At 29.5% G+C, this 6,859-nt stretch overlaps 1 long non-coding RNA gene across 1 annotated transcript; it reads right to left on the bottom strand.

Annotated features, from left to right (window-relative positions):
* Positions 1-214: 214 nt before the first annotated feature.
* On the bottom strand, positions 215-1,142 carry LOC133783402 (uncharacterized). Its single transcript, XR_009870880.1, has 2 exons — positions 797-1,142; positions 215-557 (listed from the first exon to the last, which is right to left on the bottom strand). It is a non-coding gene; the product is annotated as an uncharacterized LOC133783402 (long non-coding RNA).
* Positions 1,143-6,859: the final 5,717 nt, after the last annotated feature.

The following is a 6,859-nucleotide window of genomic DNA, read 5'->3' as shown; positions in this document are numbered from 1 at the left end:
CTATTATAATTATCATAATACATTATACATTATTGTTAGCTATTATAATGATTTTTTTATTAATTGAATTATTACTATGCATTATGAAATTAAATTAAAAATTGTTGTAGTGAATAAAATAACAAAAAGAGAGGGCATATATATTGCAATATATTTAATTTTCTGAAATCAATTGCCCATTATACTATATGCAATCTCATAAATTATATATCACTTGAACAAGAAACAAAATGACAAAAATTTACTGAGAAGAATATAAATGTGAAAATAGTTATTCAAGAAGAGTTTGCATAGCAATACATTACACAGTACGCATGTGATGAAAATAGTAAAATACAATATTCCCACAATAACGAAATAGGCACAACCAATGTTACCATATATAATTTGTCGAGATATTATAAAATTTCACAACATCTCGATCAATAATAGTCTTCAAAACTATTATTTCTTGTAGTGTCTCTTGTTAATGATGTCTAGGCACACCTCCTGATGGGGATGGAAGGGCTCGTTTTGGGGTACAATCCAGAACACCTCGTTCTTCACCATCATTTATTCTATAAACATGAGAAAAAGAACATATAATTAGATTCCCTATATCTATATACATGATATAAAAAAATTGTATATACATAATTAGGGATAATTGATTCCATTAATACCTAATCTTACGAAAATAATAATTTTGTTATCAATTGTTAACTCTATAGAAAAAGTATGAGTATTTAAACTATAAATATTAGGAGACATAATAATGAAATCAAATTGTATATTGAATTTAGAAAAATATATATACCTACAGGAGCGGGGGCGGGCGGCAAAGGAGAGATGTTGAGAAGACAGAATAAGAATAACAAATAAGAAGCGTAAGACCATCCATAATAGCTGCCTCATATCTTGATATTATTATGATTATTTGCTAATTGCTTATATTCCCTTGTTTATCAATATATATATATATATATATATATATAAAGTGATTGAGATGAGAGATGATGGAAACGACGTCGTCTGTCAATGCAGGAAGTTCAGAGGAAATTAATGAAGCCATGGATTAAAAAGAAACCATGGATCAAGATTCAAGTCTGCTGCAATATCGAATGAATTAAGCTGTACACATGTCTCGTGGAATCTTCCTAAGATTATCATCAAGTTTTTATGTGCTCGCTTTTTTTTTTTTTACAAATATCTTAAGTAATAATAATATTAAATTCACATATACTACGACTATTCACATATATAGTCCAAATTGTAGTATAATAATATTAATGAGTGGGACACTCCACTTCACATATATGTCATCTTCCATGCACTTGCCCATGAGATGAGAACTAAAGTTTTCTTACTCTGTCTCTGTATATATTATATATATTATGGGAGCGACTACAACGCATTTCCTTTTTTTGCAATACTAGTGCATCTTTTTTTTATTTCGGCACCTAAATAGTTATTATCCCAAATTTTTTTATATGATGAAGTATATTATAGCTATCTAGAACATCTTACAAAATTTCAAGAAATTTTGAATAAATTATGGTACCGAAATAAGGTCTAAATTGCATGTTGCACGCGTGCTTGTTTTTTTGTGTAAGCGTGTAAAATTTGACATTTTGAACTCTGTTTTTGGCTTCATAAATAATTCAGAATTTCTCGAAAATTTGTAGGATATTCTAAATACCTACAATGTATACAATCATATATAAAAAAAAATTGGGATTATATCTATCCAGAAGCCGAAATAGAAAAAGAATGCACCAGTGTTGCAAAAAAGGGCATGCGTTGTAGTCGTTACCTATATATTATATAGTTAGTTAGTGTTTAAGCATGCGTCAATTATGTATATTCAGTTATGAGTTATGAGTGTTGTTATTTGGCATTTAAGGTGTCCAACATCACATGAAGTAGCACTCCATGATTGTTTAGCGATACCTTATAATACTTATTATTAAATTTAAATAAGTGAGACCCGATATTAAATTACACTAATAGCAGCATGCCAACTACTTGTGGTGTTGGTCACCAATAATTCTCATTCAATTATACATGCATAGAGGCATTTTCCCAATATTCAATTACGTAGCTGTCAAATGAGCAACATTACAAAATTCTTAACTACTTGCCGCCCACCTATATATACTACCACAACATTTTAGATAATTAAATAGGAGAGGTCCCCATACATCTGAGTGTATAATTTCAAGGGGTATCATCTGCTTATGTTTGGATTTGCCTATATGGCAGGCATCACAGAAGGCTAATGGACTTTGGAAAGAAACTTTTTCATTACTCAACATATGTTTCATTACAGGTGTGCTTGGGTGACCAAGCCTCATGTGCCACATATTAAGATCACTATTCTTAGAGGACTGAACAAACATGGACTGAGCAATAGGCTTAATTGATTTAACCTGACTCATACATTTGGACTCTGCGTTAAGACTCTTCTTGGAATTTGAAATGGCAGAAAAACAAAGACTCGTATTGCTTGACTTGAAACATGATGTGAAGAGTTTAAGAAAATAGAGGCCATTACTGAGTGTTCCCCGAGCTAGCTCCTTCCTCGTAGCCAGATCCTTAACAAGACAACAATCAGAATAAAACTCAATAAACACAGAATTATCTTTGGTTAGCTGAGATATTGAAATCAATTTTTTGGTCAAATGGGGAACACAAAAGACATTGTTTAACAAAAGAGAGGATGAGGTTTCAGGAATGCTTAAGACATTGTTTCCAATTTCAGTGATGGTTAAGGGCTGCCCATTACCAATGAGCAGTTGAGTGGTACCTTTGTGCTCATGTTTGTTTTGCAGATTGTGAGTGTGTGGAGTAATGTGATTAGTGGCTCCGCTGTCTACATACCAGGAGTTGTCATGACTATTCTCAGCTGAGGAAGAGGAATAAAAGGTTTGTTGACCTTGCCCAGAGTTTTGTTGTTGATTCGAATTGGTGTTGGGATTGTGTTGATTGAATCCAGGAGCTGCACCTTGAAAGTTGATATCAAATTTTTGCATCTATTTTTTATATAAACAACACGGCTTCCTCTCACATGGCAGTTTTGCCTCATTTCTGGTATAAATATATATATATATATATATGTATATGTGTGTCTGTATCTATATACGTGGAGGACTTAAGGTGGAGGCCGAAGGTCTCTTGTTTCAAAGTTTTGGTCCTGGTATGAATATCATAAAGCACTCATTCATATATTATGTTTTAAGTTTGTCTTAGATCACAACACTAGCTTCTCCACCTATTTTTTTATCTGAATTTTTTGTTGATTTCTTCAAATTTGTTCTATTTTGAGCATTTTAAAACACCCCTTTGACCGACAAGAGCTGTTTCAGAATAGTGTTGAAGAAGTAAGCTTTCAACTCTTTGTTTCTTTTTCACACTCATTTGTATTATGAGTTTTATCTTTATATATATTTATATAAGGAACACAAATTATATATTAAATTAACATACTTTTGGGTTTTGTTCATATTACAAAAGTGAGTGTTTTCTTGAGAGAGAAAGCAAAAGTTTTGTAAGAGAAGAACATTGTTCTTCTTGGGTGTTCTTGCATGGGAGTATATATCTATATATATCTTTTACTTCTAGCTAGTCTGTCACTTAATAAGGTGTTCTTTTAGTTTATAGCCATAGTGTATGTTGGATCAAATTTCTTCTGGTTTGAAATTCGATTATGATATATAATGAGTGTTCTTGGAGGGGAGTATATATATATATATTTATATCTTTTCTTTTCTTTTTTCTAGTCTGTTACTTAATAAAGAGAAACCAATGGTTGATTAATATAATGGGTTTGACTTGGATTTGATTTTAATACTACTTATCTTTTTTATATGCCTTCATTTTCTTGACTACTTTATTTATATTTACTTTACTTCAATTTCCTGCAGCTTCCAACACTATATAAATATGCATTGATTGAATTGAGTGATATATTAGAGTAACAATAAGTTTCAAGGGTGTTGACAGGTGAGACTCTTGACATCTATAGTTAATTGTTATTTATAAGAAATTGCTAGTTGAATATTAAATGGCAACTCATTCTTACATTATATTTGGCCGGGAGGAGAGCAAAACTTGATTAAGTAAACTTATAATACAATGATAGGGACACACATTTTTTTCTTACTCATTGAATTATAATTTTTTTTTGGTTAACCGTGAGACTTGTTCTTGAATAATAAGAATATTGTTGGTTTAATTAGTGTTTTGAGTCATCTAATATGTCTAATTTTCTCTGAAGTAGTGGCTATTTCATATTGAGTTTTACAATTAGTTAAGAATAATTGTTATGCAAAATAGTGAATAAATTGACTTTGAAGTCTAAAGATGTGTTCTTTGCTCCTGGTTTAAATATTTATTGTTTAAATTGTTCTTAATATATCCTCAATTAATTACTATAAGAATTTATTTAGATGACCAAAAAACTCTATTTTTTTTCCAAAATAGTGGAGAGAGAGAGAATCAAAACGAGATAGAGTATTATATACAATCAGTTTATTGTTTAAATATATTTCTTTGTATATATATTTATTTAATAGGGGTTTGCCTTGCAAATAGCATTATTATATATAGTATATGATCTTTAAAATGGATTGTTATTTGTTTTGCCTCATGCTCTTGACATTGACACTCGGTGAGACATTTTAAAGTAGAGGATTGGGGAGTTTTCTTGTTGTTTTCTGGCTTTTTTTTAATTTTGTTTGACAAAAAGTTTTGATATATTTTTTTTTTATTTAGGTTTCTTATTTATTTGTATGTGATGATTTATTTGCAATAAGTTGTTTGATTTAGTTCTGAAAGTTAGCTTTCTTAGCATTAATTTAGTTATGAGTATATATATGCACTCTTGTATCTATTGGGTTCTCTTTTTATGATGCAAATCAGGTATTTGTGATATTGGATTTGTGGTATTTGTGTTTATTCTCTATTTTCTTTAGTATTACACTTTAGTGGAGTTTGAATATCTTAGATACTCATTCGTAGTGAAGTAGGTTATGAGAATTCTGTGTGTTGCGGTGATAACGGAAGATTGAGAACTTGCATGTCTTAGTGAAGTAGGTTGTGAGAATTTTGTGTGTTGCGGTGATATATGGATGAAAACCTGTGTGTTGTTTGATTTGTTTGACATGTTGGTGTTGATTGTGACAGATGGCTAGGCTAGTAAATTAAGGGATATGCTATCCGATTTTCTATAGATTTTTTTGTACTTAGTTTTATGTGGAAATATGAAAAAGATGACTGCCACAATGATAAATTTGTGATCCGAATATTTAACATTTGACGGTCTAATTAATAATTAAGTTGATTATGAGATAAATTTTTAATTACTAGAATAGGCTAAAAAAATTATGTTTAGTTGAAACCCACTATACATCCAAGAAAGGATTCAAATTAGTGATGTTTTTTTTCTTAATTAATCAAGTAATTAAGTAGTACTAATGTCTTATCACTTAAGCTCCTTCCCACTTGAACCATAACATAATAATAAATAATAAGCCGACATTAAAGTTTTAACGAAATTAGAGATTAAGAGGTGGATTATGATTAAAAGGGTCTCTTAAAAGATACTTAATTAGATGCTTAATTTAGTCAAAACTATTTGATTTGAATGCAATTTGCGTAGCTTAATTATGCATTTTCACTTTGATTTGATTGTAAAAAGCCAAATGATATATATATATATAATTATTGTATGTCTACTTATTTATAAGTTTGAATTATAATATATTTATAATTAAATAATTTTTTTATAATGTGCAGGTCTATATTGAGATGCATTTCTTTGGCGCAATACTAGACAACATTGACAGTTGAAGTTTTTAGAATAAAAAATATATTTTACAAACATTGTATACATTTCTTGTTTAATATTTGGTGATGATAAAATTTGATTGTAGTATAAACTATCATGTAATATGATTTTGTAAGTCGAGTAGACTAAATACTGAAATGATATTTTTGAGTAATTAATAAAAAATTATTTTGTTGTATTTTCTTTTGAAATTTTAGAAATCTAACATATATAATACATTTTAGACACTCAAAGGGATATATTTTTTCTAAATCAAAATGAAAATTGTAGCTGTATTTTTTTTAAAAAAAAATTACTTTTAAGAGCATGCAAAGCGAGTCCTAAAAAATTACTTAAAGCACTAAACTAGATTTTTTAGGACTCGCATTGCAAGTCCTAAAAACATTCTTTTAGGACTCGCTGCGAGTCCTAAAAACTTAATTAAAGGCACTCAACCAGATTTTTTAGGACTCATGTTGCGAGTCCTAAAAATGTTCTTTAATTAGGACTCGCAATGTGAGTCCTAAAAACTTAATTAAAGGTACTAAACCAGATTTTTTAAGACTCGCAACGCGAGTTTTAAAAAACCTTAGTTTTTAAAGCTCTCAAATAGAGGACTCGCGTCCCGCGAGTCCTAAAAACTTTTTTAGGACTCGCAATGCTAGTCCAAAAAATCCTTTTTTGTAGTAGTGTTCTGCTCCATTGCGGAGTATGAACAGCATGTTTGGGAACTTGAAAAGAAATAAATATGAGTGTATTAAAAATTACATTTATATAAATGAAAACGATGTTAAATAAAGCAATGTTTTTGCATAAAAGACTATAAAGTTGTATTACTATTTACTTACAAAAATTCATACCTATTTTAGAAAATAATTTATTAAGAGAAAACTTACTTTTGATCAAAATTTTCCGATGTGCTTAGTAATAATGATCTGTCAAAAGGACAATACATTAGACAATAATACAATACATATTGTATTAATCTATTGGGTGAAAACTCAAATACTGCCATTTAAATATAAATATATATATCTAGTAGTCCTAATAATT

Source organism: Humulus lupulus, chromosome 6 (assembly GCF_963169125.1).
Source record: "Humulus lupulus chromosome 6, drHumLupu1.1, whole genome shotgun sequence".
Classification (NCBI taxonomy): Eukaryota; Viridiplantae; Streptophyta; class Magnoliopsida; order Rosales; family Cannabaceae; genus Humulus; species Humulus lupulus.
This window is presented reverse-complemented; position numbering and strand designations above follow the sequence as displayed.